This window comes from Streptopelia decaocto (genome assembly GCF_964273445.1).
Source record: "Streptopelia decaocto genome assembly, chromosome: 5".
NCBI lineage: Eukaryota > Metazoa > Chordata > Aves > Columbiformes > Columbidae > Streptopelia > Streptopelia decaocto.
The window spans coordinates 26,818,217-26,837,025 of record NC_138659.1 but is presented as its reverse complement, the minus strand read 5'-3'; the positions used below and the strand labels follow the sequence as shown (position 1 = coordinate 26,837,025).

Genomic DNA, 18,809 nt, shown 5'->3' with positions numbered 1-18,809 from the left:
TGACTATGTGCAGGAGGTTAGGGGGTACAAAAGCCCAAAGGTGGATCCGCCTGTGACCAGAGCAAACAAGCACCAGTCACACAGACAGGTGTGGGCTTTAGCAGGTGGGAAGCCTACTCCGTACCTGAGCGTTGCAACCATGTTGTGCCATGCTGAGAAGCGACGCCAACGCAGCCAAAGGCACCGCAGAACTTTCCAGGGAGAGGCAGGTGCAGAGGCAACATCACCTCTCACCCCCTGGCCAGAATGGCCAATTAATAACACTTGTGCTAAAGCACCAATTAAGTGAAGTGTCTAGCTAATGAGAATACTAGAAGGTAAATGCTGACTCTGGATTCGTGAGTTGAGTCACATCTATGTTTTAATCACCAGCTGCTGATTACCATTTAACCACCAGGGTATGTCAGAGATACCTTGAATTGTTTCTTTATTTACTTTACAGGGGTTGATGCAGCTGTAGCACAGAAAAGCTATTAGAACTAAAAGTTGTCCAAAATCACAGAACATTAGTTTAATTTGCTTTGTGATTGTTCCAGGCTTTGAGGATATTTATGAGATGATCAAGATATTTTTCCCCAACAGTTGAGCTCATTTTAACTTATGAAACCAAAATTAAATAAATAAAATGACTGCCATATAAAATAGCTGGATCTTTTTTTCCCCGATGGGTGTTAATGGATTGAAGTATACGGTTCAATGTTGTGCAGGGTTTTTAAGCAATCGGTAGAAATTCCTGGAGTTTTAATTGGAAAGCACATCTGGCAACATATGCTAGCAATATCTTTCAATATCCATCGCTTGTGTAAAACAGCAGTCTCAAGTTACTGTTTGTTTTCTATGGGCAACACCAGGAAATTTGTTCACTAGAAGCAGAAATGAAAAACTGAGCATAAAATGAGGCAGAGAAGATTGGAGGGAAGACTTGACATTATTAAAATGGCAACCAGAAAAAAAAGAACTTGTAAATACAGGTTTCCAGAAAAACAAAACCAAAAATAAAGAGCCCATCTGCTTGCATATAACTGAGTTTCCTGCACAGAGGATACCACAGACTTGCATTACCTCCACCACATAATCTTTAAAGCCATCCTGCAGCAGTCCTGAGTATTGTCCCCAATGTAGCACTTCCATGGTATGTGTTTGACACACGACCATCTTGGAAACAGTGTCCTGAATCACTCTGAGCTTGGGTGAGTATGTGGTAAAATCCACAAAAGTAGCTTGAGTCTATATCTCATTGTTGCAAAACAGAATTGAGAGCTTGGTTCCATCCTTAAGTCTTCCTTAAGAAAGGATTGTGCCACTCCCCAGCAGAGCTCCTAGCCCAGACAGAAAACAAGATACAGTCTCCAGCTAAGGAGGGACAAGTGATTGTTATCCTCAAGTAAGAAGTTCAAAATAGGGATGCAGCGAAGGGGTTTGATTTTACAAATCTTCCTCACATTTTATCCTCTCCAAACAACTGATATCCCTTTTTCTGAAGCGTGGAGCCTTAAAACATACTGGTGAGACTTTATAATGAATGAAAGACTAATTCACAGAGCTAGCTTTGATGTATGAACAAATAATCACCACTTGCCTTCTTTTCCAGGAGAGAACTGAAAAAAGGTGGATGGAGAAAGTCCTTTGTGAAGCCACAGTTACCCAGGAGACACCAGTAAAACACACAAAGTATTTGGACATGACCTGATTACAAGCACATTGACTATGAAGAAGACTTATGGCTTGCTTTTTTCATAAGTAGCCAAGAGGAAAAGTCACCTTCCCTCACTTTATCTCCTTTATTTGAAAACTAAAATCCCAGGTAGTCAGAATTGTACCACACAAAGAAAACACTCATCTGTATCCTTTAAGATTTCTGTATCGTATTATCTCAGGTCAGCTTAAGGTTTGTAACACGATATTGGGGTTTATTGTACATGTACCCATTAGTACATCAGTTGAGTGTTAAAGCTTGTATGCTTTGTGCAGCGATATTTTTTCTAATAAGCACATTCCTGGTGTGAGATGGGATGTGTCTAATCCACAGCAAAGCTGATTGAGAGACAATGGGCTCCAGCCAGCTCAGCTCTGTTTCAAGGAAAGAGGACAATAAGTACGTTTGACATTTATAAGAATCTAATTTCCTCATGCTTTAAAAATGGAGCTCATTACCCTCCGGACCGGTGCCTTCCACCAATTACTGTAACTGATGTGCGGGGATTTTTCCTTCTCTATATTAGTATTTGATGCACTCTAAACGGAGGCTGCTTCCTGAATTATTTACTGATCTTCTGTGCGCTAACCATGTTATGGGATTTACGTTATTGACAGTAAGAAGGAAATTATCTTTTCAAAGGACAGTGGAAACAGGGAAATGATTTCGCAAGCCACAGGCTCACCCCTGCTCGGAGCAGGGCGGCTTTTCCCCGGGGTGCCAGGGCCGGGCAGGGGGCCGTGGGCCAGGCGCCAGCAAGGCTCCCAAACGCCCCATGGGCAGGGGCACAGCTGGGGCTCAGCAGAAGTTGTGGATGGTACCAAATCAGGCATCTCCTAATGACTGCAATTATCCATCCACCTTCTCCTCTGAGCACTCGCTGAAAGGGGAAAGATGTCTGCAAACCTGTTTAGAATGACAGGATGCAGAGAGATTCACAGTGCAGAAGACCATCCAGTGAGGTGGAGATTAAATGAGGTTTCTAAAGCAGCCGAGCTCAGCTCTAAGTGCAAATGGCTCAGTTCTCTGGAGACCGACCACAGCCCTAGCAAAAAGGACTCCCAGCCCAAGACACACTACTGCACTGTCTACTGCAATGTTCCATCCACCAGTTTCTCTGGTGTAGTAAATCACAACCATTGGGTTTCAATCTCCATTTCATTGTGTTTTAAACTGTCATTTATAGCTGTGCAAAGCAAATGTCAGACTTAATATATGCAGAAGTTAGACTATGATATCTCTGAGGTGGCTATTTCTGGAGCCATTAGCTCTGAGTTCACAAAGTACCACTGTCAATATATAATGCATTTTTCAGCAAGGGTCTGGGTGAAGGCTATAAATAGAGGTGGACAAACCCAGGGCCAGAAAAGGGTAGACTTCAGTTTTTCAAAACCAGATACCAGTGTTGGTCATGATCCAGGTTCTTGCCTGTCTGAATCTGCTATGTGTGGAGATGAGGAAACTCTGTCTCCTCTTGACAATAAGCATTGCCCTTCTGGGCTTGCAGAGGCTTCAAAGAAAATAAAGCAGCACTGTAAGAGTTTTGAGGGTTTTGAGAAGAAAAACCCATTACTGGTGGTTTTCTTGCTTTTAGTATGTCAGATATACACCCTTGTGTGTATTGATCTCAGAACTTTGTGGAATGTGGATTGTAACAGAGTTTGACTCCTGCTCTCAGTGTCAATATCAAAAAGGTCCCCGGCTCTTAGAGGTCAGAAAGGAAGAACAAGATGCTCCAGCACGGCTATTTGATGCAGATCAAACTTTAAGAACACGTTAAGAGCAAGACAAGTAAGGTCAGCTTTGTCCCACAAACAGCTGCCAGCACAGTCTGGTAAGAATGTCCTGTACCTGCCATTCCCACCCCCGCCAGCTGACAGACCAGTTTGCTTTGGCAATCTATCCCCCTTTCCACCCACTCGGGCCCTTTGTGTCCATCCCACTGCCTCTTTCAGGAACGAGAGAGGAGGTGAAGACCAGCAGCAGCCTGGTCCCAGAGCAGATTGCCAGCTGCTGGGCAGGACACGTCTGGATGGTGCAGGTGGATGCGCTTCTCCCAAGGCACCCAGACAAGTCGCATCCACACCGCTCGGTTCAGAGTGACCCAAGCACAATTTCATCAAACTACGCTGTGCACCACACAAAACACAGCGTTACACCAGAACACGCAGAAAACCCTTTTTGGGGGTTTCAGTTGATCCTACCCTGCTGGTCTCTGCTGACACAGAGCTCCAGGCCAGGTCCTTACACAAAGAGTGGGGTTAGTTGTGCCGTAGCATCTGCCAGACTTGTGGTGCCTCAGTGGCTGTGCTGTGTACCCAGCAGCAAGCAGCCAGCGCCAGTCTCAGCTGGCAGATGCGGTGCTCCTTCCAGCTGCTCAGCCAGACCTGCCACCCAGCCTGCATGCAGCATGGCTTATCCTCAAGCATTTTTCATTAAATGAGGCCACAGAAGGGCCAAGAAGGAAGACTGCAATATTCCCAAGCCATGTCCTCAAGGAGAAGATAACTTGTTAGTTGCTCCTGCTACACAGATCACACACTAACACTTTCAGGTTGCAGCTCTGAGACAGTTTTGCCATTACCCAAAGCTTGCACCAAGCCAGCACAGCTTTTGGCCGTTTGGGCAGTTTATGAACCATGCAGTTCAGAGAGGGCCACACAATTACTCCATTCGTTATTGTACACACACTTCTAATTATGGATCCAAACCCACTTACTGCCTGACTACTGAAATAGTCACAAACTGTGTGTGTAGAGCTGATGAACCTGGTGCCAAATGGCCATTGCCCCTAGAGAGCGACCCGAGGTCAGGGTGAGTACAGCATCACTAGGGATTGATGGGGAAGGGGAAACATGGAAAGAGCTGGACCAGGGGCAGCACAAAGAGGGACTGGCACACGGAGGAGGATCAGAAGGTGGCAGGTGGCCTCTGGGGCTTCTTGTCCCAGAAAAGCTTCTCAGCCATGCAGGAGGGAAGCTCCAGCCATGCAGGTCTTGAGGGGTCAAGCAGCAACCTTCTCCTCCAGGTTCACACAGTTAAAACCACAATTATTCTGGCTATCCTGGAACATATTTTGCTTTAATAGCTAAGCAGAACCAAAGCACAAGAGAACAGCTCTGTGCAGCTCACCAGCAGTAAACCATGCTTGGGTTCCCCTTTCCTCTCAGCCACCACTTCACCTTTACAATGCAGGGACACTATTTCCCCACAGAACAGAAGCCAGCAACCTGCTCGCTTGCTGCAAAAAGTTGGGCTGAAATTTCAGCCCACAGCAAGTGGAAATAATTTCCACTGGCTATAAAAAAATTCACAGGGGGGGAAAAAAAAAGCATGCTTAAAAAGATGGAGATTTAAAGTCACCAGAATAAAAGGCTCACTAAGATCCACTAAGCATAAAATCAGGTTAGTGGAAAAGTTTAAGCCGCATGAATGCATTGTTACAGAAAAACAGTGACGATTTTGCCAGATAAAGACGATGACATGAAATTTAAGTCTTACACAGGCATGCTGAGAAAGTAACGTTCTCAATACTTTCTGCTTACAATTACAAAATGATCAATTGTTAAGTGTTGGACAGAGAAATATATTCCATTCTGCCTGGACATGCACAGCGGGCCAAGAATGCACCTGGATAAGCCAAGCATTCATTATCTCCCAGACACTCAATATCCCATAATACCCCCAGCGGCTGCCAGCTCCTTGTCCACCCTTGACCACACGCCATGTGCCCCATTTCACAGCTGAAAAGTATTTAAAATTCATGAAGCCTGTTGAAAGCTCAACTGTCACATTCTGCTCATTCCACAGGGTATGGGAAAACCGCGCAGAAGGGACATTTCAACCAGGGCTATTATGGCTCTTGAATAACCAATATTCCATTAAATTGCTAATAAACCCACTTGAAGATAAGTTGATCACAATCGAACCAGACAGTAGCATTCCTTTCCTTTAACACCAAGTTGTCAGGTTTCACTCTGTACTGTACTCCTGTTTCTGTGCCGTTTGTTCATGCCTTGACACAGAGCATTCAAGATACTCACTTTGTCCCCAGTAATCTAAATGCCCTATTCTAAAGAGGCTGAAAGATCTTTGGCAAGGATAATACTCTGCTTATTTTAAGGTAGGGAACTCTTTTCAAAGGAAAATCTACACTAAAGACATGAAAAATAATTACACCTCAACAGTGATATTTGGGGTTTTGTAAATTCTTGAACAGGGTGCTCACAATTTGCACATAGTGGTAAACGGTATGAGTTCCTCCCAGCTTCCCTAGCGCCTAATCAATCTTCCTCTGGTCTGAAAATTCATTTGAGTTTGCAGCTCAGCAATTAATCTCCTCCCTCCACCAATTAGTTATATCAGCCATACTAAATATAAAAAACTTCTGCAAAAATCTTCAAGAGAGTTTGTTTTGCATCAATATGGATTTTGTTAGATTCCTTGCAGTTAATGGTCAAGTTGCTGGCATGCCTGCTTTTGCCTTCCGATCTTGCTGCGTGCACGTCATTGTGCCAAGAGGACTCTTAATTTCCTAATTTCTAACATTGAAAAGCATGTGAGTCTCCTTCTCAGAAAGGGATTTAGAAGCTCTGATTTTATATTAACTAACCTGATACTGCTGAAAAGCAGCTCCCACCCAGCTCCATCCCAGCAGTGAACCATCATCCCACCCCACTCTGAACTCTTCCCATCACCTCTCTAAGGCATATGGGAACCAACCTACAGATTTCAGCTGCACAAATGCCTGAGGATCATCATCAGGAAGATTTGGTCCCATCCAGTCAGCCATAGAGGAGACCCAGTCACCACCAGGTCCCCCATTGCCACATACCAAGGACAGGCAGGGAGAAGAAGTAATTGCTCCAGCGGGCGCCAGCCCAGAACCCCCCGGAGCCAGCCCAGCTCAAGGAGCAACAACCATCGTCACAGGAAAAGAGAACATTTTTCTTCACATTGAATTCACTCAATAACTGGCCTTTTGCTGAGGAGCATCCGGTTGCTCCCATGTTATTTTATAACAAGGGCCCCACGGGCAGAGGTTATACTAACCCAGCATTTTTTCTCCTCTAATAATAGGTTTCATTCATGCTTGCAGAGAAGTTGATTTGTCTGTCTTATTTTAGCTATGCTAACACATCCTGCAAGAGTGCCCTGAAGTGTCTAGACATATATAACAACAATAATGGCAGAAAGTATAAATTCTGACCATTTTCTGTCCTCTAACTAGTTCCAGCATAATTTCCACTGCTGGGTAAGAAAAGTGTCATCTCAGTAGTATTATGGAAGTTTGTTGGTATACATGAAATGGGATTAAAATCCTTGAAAACACACTAACAGTTTTAAGTAGTCAAAAATACATCTCAATACAAATAAGCAAAGTGGGAGTCATCTATTGAACAAACTGGCCATCACAGTGCTAGGTGGGACATTTCAGCCTGAAAATACCCTTCAGCAGCCTAATACTATACTGACAAGTTCTAACAAATTCTTAAGCTTTGAAGAAAAAGATGCAGTAATATGAGCAATATATGCAGTTATTCATCTTTGGATGAGTTCCTTAAACTCAAACTGACAAATGTGAAGAAAGCACCAGCTTTGCAAGTCCTGCTTCTGCACCGGCTTCCCATTTGAGGCTTACAGTCATAAGGGGGAAATGATAATAAAGCAGCAAGCACAAAAACACGAAGAACACGAGCAAGATACAGTAGCTGGTGCAGTCTCTCTATAATCACACCTTTTAAGAGGCAGAAACTTTTGTGCATGTAGCGCCCTGCAAGCTCACCAAGTGTTGGGGCAGCTGCCCACAGCGCCGGGCTGAGAAGAGCCTCTGTCCCCCCAGACGCTCTCTGCACACCCTGCACATGCAGAGAGGGACGATGCTGCCTCTCGGGCTGCTTTGCCAGGACATCCCTCGCCCTCCCGCGCCTCTAGTGACAGAAGGATTACAGTACAAGCTCTCTTCTTGCCTTTTGTAGTTTTAAGGCATGAAACTTACAGGCAATATTTCATTTAAAAGAATTGATAACTGTAGGCAGACTACCTTCATTGTAATGTAGGTCACATTATCATGATCCTCACAAAACACGGTTCCTACTTTTAAACCAGCCTGCTCATTCCCTGCCTCCTCTCACTGATGTCTCTGGGGCTCTGGATGCTGTTGTTCAGTAAAGTCACAAGACCAGAGAGTTATAGAGCAGGAAGATTATGGTGATTAAACCTCCTGCATGATGGCATTGAGTTCTACTACTCAAGAGGAGACAACAGCCCACCAAGACACAGAACCATGGCCTTGGCCTGGAAGAAGGAGCACAGGAGCCTTCCCAAAGCTGCTTTAAAACCCCACTGTCAGAACTGCTGTCAAAGGCACTCATCCACCCTGAGATCGAGCATCAACTTCAGATATAGGTGATACATCACCAAAAGTCCTGAAAAAATGTTAATTTCTTGCTTATGCAAGACAATTAAATGCTTGGAAAAAGGAAATAGCCACCTGTCTTTCATACAGTGATGTTTCATGCAGAAAAAAAAACAGGGCACACATACAAACTCTGATCTATAAAGTCGTATCTATGCAACAAATATTAACGAGGTACAAGCCAAAGGAACTCCTTTAAGGCAAGTTGGTTAGTACTGCACTTCGCTATTGCATAAACATTTTCCACTGCACAGGCATAAAATACAAATGGAAGTAAACAAAGGGAAAGCAACATACTTATTTGTAATGCACAGGGACAGAGGGAAAAATGAAAAGCAAAATAACAGCTAAGTAAAAAGTAACTGTTCAAAGATTCTATTTAATTAAAGCCCTTCTAGTAGAAAGATGCTTTAGGTGTGAGACTCTGAACCCAATCACGCTCCTTCAATAAGATGCACGTTTTCAAACTGACCCTCTGCTTCGCTCAGCAACCCCACCCATGGGGCACGGCGCCGCAGATTCTTTGATATCTGATTACTTTGTCTTGCAAACAGTTTCTTTAGGAAGGGAAATATCTCTCTGCAGGCTTTTAAACACACCTTAGAAATTAGAGTTTCACTTAAGGTACTTTTCGATAAGAGCTGCTCTGAAGGAGGAGTAAATCCTGTAAGAACTCTTCCCCGTTGCACTGTACTGGGCTAATTGAATTTAATGACCTACATTTCCTAATTACACCTCCTGTATCTGAGGCAGCACGTGCCCGTGTTTCACTGCACCCAAGCCAGTGCCCTTCACAGAGCAGCAGCGATGCTCCCGGGGGGTTACATACCCAAGCACCCAAGCTCTGCCCTCCCGCCCGCCGCCAGCTCCATGTGCACGAGGCACCACTCTGGGGGACGTGGTGAAGCCGTGATCCTCCCAACAGGTCACACATTTGGGGTGATACCTGCCTGACAGAAGCCTGGCCCAAATCCACCATGACACAGAGCAAACAGCAGCAGCACGACTGACTGACACAAAGCAACAGCAGCCTGTTTCCAGACTCATGTGGGAATAGGGAGGATGGAAAAACAGCCGAGTCGATGATACAGCAGACTCTAGCATTACTTTATAGCCAGCCTAATGGCTTTTCCTTTCTCTGTGCACTACTACGTAACTTCACTGCCATACAGAAATAAAAGGAAACACTGAAATTTCTATTTTATAATGGAAACTATTACCTCACCAAATGCTATCAACACCATCAGAGGTGTAGAAGTAACCTGACAGCTTGTTACTGCAGCAATCCCAGACAAAGATGATGCCAGAGCCCAGGGTACCTGCAGAACCTCCTGCAAAAAAAAGGCAAGCCTTGGGCTGGAGTGGGGTTCATTTGTGGAAAAGTTAAATGAAAATTACTTAATGCGCTCCTGCCATTGAGGAGCTGAACTCTGAGTTCCCTGGGCAGCTGTTTTGGAGTTCGGCTGCTGGCAGCTCCTGCCCCACCAAGGAGAATGTCACTGCTGCACAGGGTGGCTGAGCCTCCCCGAGGACCCCAGTCCCAGCCAGGAAAGCTCCAGCCCTACCAAGAGGTCTCAGCTGTGAGTATGCCATGTCATCCAGCCTGGGAGGAAGGAAATGATGCCAGCACCATGTGGCAAGCATGAGTGAAACTGCCAGGAGCACCTGGCCCAAGAATGACTGCCCTTGACTGCAGCATCAAGCCCTTAGTGCCTCTCCTGCAGGCATCCTGGAAAAAATGAAGATGCCCTAAAACTTGCTAGTCACATAGCCCCACGTAAGGAAAACAGCTGAAGAGCTCCTCATTCACTCCTCATGATCACTGGATTACACTTCAAAAGACCACAGACAAGCATATACTGTACAGCAAGTGTTTTAGCTTCTTCAGTAGGAAGGGTTTTCTGCTGGCTGGTGTTAACTCCACACTGCACAAGATTACAGATCTGTGGGCCAAGCAATTAAGTGGAAAGCTGTGGAAAAAGTAACTGCTATATTCTTTGTAGATGTTATTGCTGTCTTTAAAAGTTGTGTCTACGTACTGCTGAATGCTTTTGATATTCTACACCTGGTAAGTGCTGAAGGGGAAAGGTAGAACATCTGCTTTCCTACCTGTTCTGGCCAGTGACGAAGTCATAACTGTAGCTACTCAACAGTAAAGAGAAGCTGCAGAAATGAATACAGTCTGCAAGAGCAGAGCAAAAGGAATATAATGTTGTGTTTGGCCTGTTCCACATTCATCTTCCAGTTCAGCAGAGTAACAGGTTGAACAGAGAATGACAGCAGGAAGCAAGTGTCCAGTGCACTGAAATACACCAAGTCTTTTCCATACCGACTCTGCTCCAAGAGAAGAAATACAGCATCTCCTTCAGGGACCACTCATTACAACAGCCAGAAAGATGATGCTCCTGCAAAACCTCATGCATGGTTAGCAGATATTAATTTATAAAGGTACAGTAATTTATTCAGAATACAAATAACAATCCATGCTCTTTCAGTTACAGATAAAATGGTGAAGCTAAAATGCACCAAACGAGTGAGAGATTTCATAGACAAAATGGATGTTCCTAATAACTGAAAGCAGGTACATAGTGAACACACAGAATTAAAAATTTTCAAAAGCCTTTTCACAAAGTCGAAAAAGTTGAGCCAAATCAGTAAGCAGCTAATTTGAATGCTAAAAATAAGTGATGCCCAGGAGCAGTTTTAAGAAAATGTGACTAAATATCCAGAAAGCCCGTACTCACATGTGAGAAAGAATGATGTAGTAGAATAAGGATCAAAAATAATGGATAAGTTAATTGGTGTAGAGGGGACAATAAATCAGATATAAAAGCCAAAACAATTATAACAAGTAAGTTTTAGTATGATATGTCAGAATTTAAGAGAACTTATAAAAGCAGAAGAACCTAGTGAAAATCTCTCGATAGCAGAATCAAAATTCACAGAGGCCTTTATATTTCTCCTTTGCTTATATTACAAACAACAGGAATAGAAACAGTGGTGGTGATTCATTACTACCTGGAAAGGGCAAAACTTTTAATATTCACTACGAAAAGGTAAAAGTACTAAACGAATATTTCTGCTCTGCATGAGGAAAAAGCCATTTAAATATGCAGATTTTATTACAGAGAGAAATTTTCATCCCAGCCCTAACAAGAAAGGACCTAAAGCAGAAGTTATTAAAAAGCAGCTCTAAAACAGCAAGTCCGGATGATTTCCACCTAAGGAAGAGTTCTGTAGTGCTCATAATCCTTCACAACCTAACAGGGATGCCAGAAAAATTTACAAAATGACTGACAAGCAAGTAATAAGGAATTGAACAATCCAATAATTAATACCAATCAGCATGCGCTTACAGAAAGTCAATCTTGTCCAGTATAATACAGCTTTGGATGAAAGTATAACCCCAGTCGACAGAAGTGATAGCACTGATGCACCAGGTTAAAATGTATACAAGTGGATACTGCTGCTGGTACTCAAATGTTTGCACATCTCAAGACCTGTTGCAAATGGAAATCATTGCAGAATAGATGTGTTTCAAGCAGAAACCCATCGGTTCGAGGTCACTCCAGTTTCACAGAAAGAGCCTGAGAGCACATGGTTACCACTGCTCAGCAGCCAGGGGTTAAACCCTGAGCACAGCAGGTCACGGGCAGGGAGGGTGGCACAAGAGGTATAAGCAACCAACATGCACGGCCACATGGCCACCACAAAGGCTGCATGGTGACATGAGGACCTCAAGCCACAGCCAGAGGATGGGCCACCTGTTTAGTTTTGTAAACAGACCCATCACAAAAGATCGTCTGCATGCGAGCTGTAATCACAATCCCGCAACTGAAGAGACCTTTGGATGGATAACCAGGGGAACTCCATGTAGGGCTGAGAGATCCAGTATGCCGGCATGCACCATTGCCACAGCTGTGCTCCAGTACCACATCCACCACACAGAGAACATCCAACGGTCAGGAAGGTTTCGAAGAGGAGCCATCAGGAGGAAGGCATCATTTCCTAAACCTCAATCAAAGCAGCATTAATGGAGCTCAGTCTGTTTCACTGATCAAAGAGGATTATAAAGACCTTCAATCATGTCTTCAAAGACCTATGCAAGGAATAGTAACTCAGTAACAGGCTCTGAAAAGATACAGCACATAGAAGCTGAATTCAAACCAGGAACCATGGTTGATGCAGGAATAATGTTTATTTTTATAAGGAAGATAATTTATCATTTAGATGACTTAGCAAGGATTGTGTTAAACTCTTTCCCTTCTTTGCAGCCCCAGCGGAGGGCACCCATGGCTCGCAGTGAGCAGCCCACCCCAATGTGGACAGCATGGGTCTGGGAGAAGATGAGGGGTAAAAGGCTGAAGCCAAGAGCCTAGTGCTAGTCCAGGCACCATGAACCACTGACGGACAAACCGCAACTTCATGACTTTTCTTCCTTGTTCAGTGAAGATGATGATACAGAGCCCAATGAGAAACTAAGGCACTTTCAGACAGTGGCTAATGCCAGTGCACATGATGTAATTTTAGGAACAGATGAGTCTGAAAAATCTTGACTAAAGAACTTCTATCTTTTACTTTATTTTTTTTTACTTGCTGCCCACATCCCCACATAGGCAGGAGTATGCTCACAGAAACAGATGACGTACTCGGTTTACTGTCGACAAACAGATCAATTTTCTCCTTGTGGTAGTAAAAGGTCTCCCTGGAAAAGCCTGTGGCTATTTAGCACAGAGAAGGTGGTTAAAGATACCTTACAGTGCCACTTACTCGCCACTTCTGCTGGTGTACTTAGCAAACAGGAACATTAAACAGCACGATCTTGAATGAAAGCACACAGCATCTGCGATCCATATTGCAGCACATCCAAGCGATGGGATAACTGGGGAGGAGCAGCGTGAGCAGCAGAGTTCACTTGGGAGGGGGTGGAGGGCAAAGCAGCTTGGGAAACACTGACGTATTGTCTTTCCATTACTAAAAATTACACTTTGTGAAATAGCATTAGATCATTTTAAGAGGTTTATATAAGGACACTGAAAAACAAGCCCTTTTGCAAATTCTATTTTTTTAATGTCTCCCTCCCCTTTCTCTTTCCACTATGCATCAGGTTGTGAAAACCCAACATGCAATAAGTCTAGTGTTCCCAGACAGAGGAGACCAACATCAGCCCAAGTTAAATCCTCCAGCTGTTCCCAGCTCCTTCTTTTCTCTCCATCAGACAGGCTCATAACAGTGCCTTAATTACTTGTTTAGGAAGGATGTGACATGTTCCAATTTAATACATTTAGCCCTTCTTAGAGCAAATGTAGAATTAAGCCTCAGTATGCACTTGACAGATCTCTTAGCAACTAGAGTGCAATCAGCCAACAATGGATGATTCACAGTTTTAGCAAGAGTGTGCAGAACTGCCTGCCAAAAGTCTGAATAAACTCACATTGCTAGACACTATGGTAAAATGTACCCTGATCTCTTTTAAACTATTATATCATAGAGGAAAGTTAAACTGCATGCATTCCAGCAGCTTGCCTGAGTCTGGAAATACAATTGAACTGCAGCATCTCAATTTTATGATAACCGAGACTGTTTAGTGGTTATTTTCACTTAACTAGCATAATGGTACCTTTCAAGGGAAACTGCTAAAATCCATCAGTTTGTGTAAATAAGGGATGGCTTCTTCCGTTTCCGTTGCTCTGAAATGGAAGCATCTGGAGGACACTAATGGGGGTGGTCTATCCAGAGTCACATCAATTAAAAGATGGGCTTAATCTCACGCCTACTGCTACAGGGCCCACTGGCATTTAAAATATTTAAACATCTCTGTGCAATCCGTGAGTCAGAGAGGAAGAGCAGGAAGCAGCACCAGAGTGCAAATATCCATCCTGACACATTGCTATATTCACTTTATCGCCCTCCAAAGACCAGTTGAGGACCAGGCTGCCACAAAAGAGACAAGATTATTTGTATTTCTACAGCCAAATTTCTGTTTTCATTGACCAGTTTTTCTCTAAATTTCAGCTTTTACTTTAGAAGAGTTTGCTCTATGCTCTCCCTGTGGAAATCTTCCTACACAAAACCAGACTGGAGTAAATCCTTTATGAAATACTATTTAAAAAATAAACAAAACCAGAAAAGCACTGCTGATATTAGTCCCACACAGCGAGGGCACCAAGTGACAGCGGATAAGTCACAGACCCTTCTCTTTTGGTTAAGACCATGAATCATGACCAGAGCTTTTCCTGTGGCACACTGGACACCAGAGTGAAACCCCTCTGGAGTAAGAGGGTCTGGTCCCAGGATACAGGGACAGCACTCCCCCAGCATCCTAGCCTATTCATGTCATTACTGTGAAGAGTCTTTGGATCTCTGGCACAGACTTCAGCTCCAGGGGTCTGAAGAGGTTTTCACTCTGTTTTATGGTGATTTATCCATTGCACCTGCTCATATCTCTATTTTTTGACTCTGTTTTTCATCATCCCTTCCCTAAGACATCAATATTCAAAGCAGAAGACAGCTGACACTGTTGTCCTTTCTACCTCAACTGCCTCAAGCTGCCACTTGTTTGGTACTGAACTGAATGAAGCCTTATTTAAAAATACAGACATCTTAGCCACCTTTCTTTGTCATCTTCTCAGTAGGTCTTGTCCTCAAGGTGGGGGACAACTCAGTGGCACTTGGTGAGAGACCCACCCTGAGCTCCATGCAAGTGCTCTGACCCCACACCGCTCACAGGAAAGAACACCCTAGTCCTTACAGACCAGGCTCAGACCCAAGGCAATGGAAAGCTGCAGCATGCTAACCCTATTTGCCATTAACCCTGTGCATTTGTCATAAGCCTGTACCCCCATGCTGCCCCAACCACCAGCAGCCTGGGGATCCCACCCACTGCAGGCAGAAGCCTCTTGTGCTCCAGCAACCTCCAGCAGCCCTTTTCCAGGTAAAGCAGATGGGCTTGGCTAAATAAGTAGCTTTCTTTGGCATGGAAGAGCAGGGCACCTGAGTTGCCTCCAAAAAGGGGGTTGTGGTCAGGGAAAGGAATTTGAGCACGTTGAGCTCCACGCTGTCTTTAATACTAGGATAGTCACAGGTTTCTGCTTGCATGGGCTGATGACCCTTCAAAGCAAAACAAAGGCAGCAGGGGAGGTACAGCAAGTGTCAGGAAGACACAAACACAAAAATACCATAGCTGAGAGTTTCTGTAAAGACACAAAGATTAGGCAGGTAAAGAGAGAAGCAGGTACAAAGCAAAATGTGCTTATACATGTATTGCTTTCATAAAGAGAAGCTTCCCATTGACATCACTATCAATAGACAAACCAGAGCTTAGGAAATTTTTCCATCTATTTCCATAAGGATTAGATCAAAGGGCTGAAAAGAATGTGAGCAGCGGGGCTGCAAGGAGCTGGGGCACAGACGCCTTGGTCGGGGACGGAGCCACAGGCAGGAGGGGGATCCGGCATTTGACTTCAATCAAGCAGCAACATGTACCACCAGCATCATCACATACCACCAGCTAAAAAAAAGCACTGTTATATCTCGAAACAAAATACACCGGGGACTGATTTTGCCTCCGCTCCAAGCAGGCTATCCCGTGCCTGGATGAAGGCAGATGGGATGTCACTTTTTCCATCCCTGGGTTGCTCTGCTGCTGCTCTTTTGGGAGCTCTGCTACCTCCCCAGCATGCGTGCAGTGGTATTTCTGCTTTGCGGAACTCGATGTTACTCGATGGCTGACGTGAATCCCCACGCTGTACAAGGCAGCGGAGCAGAACTCCCTCACTCCCTGTTTTACCCTATAAGGGCATTTGATGATGGTGCTGCAAAGCTGCGCCTTTGCACAGATTTTTTGCAGCTGCTGCAGCATGGCAAGGCCAAACCCAAGTTTGGATTCTTGTGTGTTGTGATAATCAGCTGGGGTTCAGAAAATCCTCCAAAAAAATCTGATGTTCTGGCAACTTAACAAGGCTTCTGAAAAAATAACAGTTTAACATCTGGAACAAAAATACTCTGAGGAAGTCCAAGACCAACACAGTACAGAACATTTTCCCCCCAAAACTGTTACTGTACAGCACTTCCTTGTCCCCAGCTCAATGAAAATGGAACATTTGCATCAAGATGCTGAAACATTTTATTGGAAGTCATCCAGGAAGGTAGAAAGATAAAGGGCTATTCATACACTTGAACATTTTTTAAAATTTTTCTAGGTTTTGTTTATTTTTATTCCTGTCCCATGAATTTCCTCAGTCTTTTAATGCATCTTAATCTTCATCAATATTTAGCTCTGCAGGAGAAGTACTGCACACTTTGTTTTCCCATTTAACTTGAGAGTAGAGGGGGGGAAAAAAATCTACAGGAAGAAAAACAGTTTTAAAGGAAATTATTTTTCCTTTTTCCACAAGATGTCCTGGAATAGAGTCCGGGAGAAAGACTAAAAAGAAAGGTGGGCAACGAGAACACCATGCTATTTCAGAGAGTTACCTAGGGTCATCATTTAGGACACTTCTTCCTGCCTCTAGGTCCCAGTTTAAGACCTGCACAAGACCGAACGTATTTCTCAGTGCTGGACTTAATTCTCAGCAGACATTACCACATAAGAGCAGGTTCCTGCAGTATCATTCACTATGAACAGGTAACTTCACATATAATTACATACACTGTGTATATATATGCACATCTACACTACATATGAGAACATTTTAGCTGGGGATGGGGATGCTTAGTGAACCTCTGCAAGCTAAGGGAGATCTCTCAATTTTCAGTATTTCCTGCAATAGCAATTTCCCATTGCACACTGTTGTCTGTAAGAAACTGCCTAGCACAGAGCAGAACTGATGTAACCCTGTGCTAGCAGAGATGCTCCACAAGACACTACCTGGCTCATTGTATCACACTAGAGCCTCCAACAGAATACCATTATTTTTGTGCTTCCTTTGTCTCTTACCAAAATCTGTAAGTTCAGATCATGTCCTGCGAGGTCTCAGGTAACTAATTTTCCACCTGCCTGCTCTGCCAGGGAGCAGCACCCAAAGCAGCACATGTGCCCAGGAAATCAGTGGTCTCCATGCATATCTCAGTTAAAATGGACAGAGGGTTAAGCTTTCCAACATGGTATTTCCAGTGTTGGCTATGAAATGCTGCATGGATTTTGCTTGGAAAAAATAAAAAAGAGTTGCTGTGTTTGGACAAGCTCATTCTCTGCCTTCTATCACAGTTACCAGGGCTCATGCTACAGCAAATTAGACCCCAAACACCAGCTACCGCAGCATAAAAACAGCATGGAGCTCCCTGTACACTGTGGAAATACTGAGAAGAGAGGAGCTCTGACAGAGCCACCTGCAGAAGGCTCAGACTGCAGAACCAAGATGCAGTAATTGCATCTCTCCATTCCTGCTTGCAGTTGAAATCTAGTCACATCAACAGACACTTGGCATGTAAACAACAGCTTCCAAGTGCCCTTACAGAAATTAATGAGTCCTTCCCACACCTCTGCAGCTCAGGAGGTTCATTATCTGCTGTGGATGGACAGAAGACAGTGCATCTCCACCCAGCTGCCTCAGCCAAGGGAAGCTACAGGTGCTCCCAGGAGCTCCTTTGGGAGCAGGGGAGCTCCTGGCTCCCCATCAGGGCTGTGCCACCCCTGGGGTCCTGGCACACAGCATGGCAGTGCCAGGGCACAGCTCCCTGCTGACCCCACTCTGCTTGAGCCGAGCTGGTGAGGGGGAGCCTGGCCACCAACCAGCAGCTGCAGTGGGTAAAGAACCAAAATGCCTTCAAAGGCCAAGGAACTGAGCGAGCGAGGGCCACAAAACTCACACTGGAAAAGAACCTGCAACCAATACTTTGTTGCTCTGAATATGGGAAACCCTACCCAACTAAGCAAAAATCAAACCTCAACACACAAGAACTGGGACCAGAAAAAAATAAGTGTTGGTTTTCAGTAGGCTCCTTGCTCAACAGCAGGTCTGACCAGTGATGCGAGGCTTTCTGATGGTTTATTTGTTCATTTACGATTTTCCCTCTGCAATTGGAGCAAACAAGATCAACAGGCACTTCAGAAAGAGTACAAGCAAGCTTTTTAAATGCAGCCTGGAATTTTTTCCAGGCTCATGAGATTTGTACCGAAATACCTCCTCCACATAAGTTATTCCTCTTCTCAAACAAAAATTTGAAACACAAATATGACACAAAATCTCTCATTCCAAGAAAACAAAACAAACACAAACAAACCAAAACCCAACACACAGCTTATTAGTCCCACCTTGAAGCAGAAGTTCAATCTACAGCTTAATAGCGAGTGTGGATGCTCCAGTGACAACGTCGCGCCACTTGGGGGAAATCACAGAAACACTTCTCCATCCAGCGCAGAGCCCACCAACACCAAGGACCCTGGCACAAAAGGTTTTCCGTGGGTCTTTGCAAGTGTTTGTTACTGAACGGCTACTTGAGAAACCACTCTTCCCCCCATACACAAACACACAGTTGTGGTACATGGACAAAACCGAAGCCAAGCAGTGGGGTATGACCAGTGCTCCTGTCTCAAACGCACTGCATCATGTTATGGATTTCCATTCTCTGTCTTCTGTGTTGCTGTTTCTTCATTCTCTAATGAGACCCATATAACTGCAAACCATACCAGCTTTGCAAAAGGTCGCAAGCATCCACCCTCTATCTTTTGTTCTGTCTACACTAAACCTTCTT

General features: G+C 44.3%; 1 protein-coding gene across 2 annotated transcripts in view; it reads right to left on the bottom strand.

The window, feature by feature from the left end:
- The window catches only part of DDAH1 (dimethylarginine dimethylaminohydrolase 1), a 54,833-nt gene that overhangs the window by 18,444 nt on the left and 17,580 nt on the right, over positions 1-18,809 (bottom strand). Inside the window, exon 1 of one of the 2 annotated variants that reach the window (XM_082052451.1) lies at positions 7,482-7,553. The exons of the other annotated variant lie outside the window; for it this stretch is intronic. The gene's annotated coding sequence lies outside the window, so the exon portion shown is untranslated. Of the gene's footprint in view, positions 1-7,481; positions 7,554-18,809 lie in introns of those variants that run through there. 2 annotated transcript variants of the gene reach the window in all.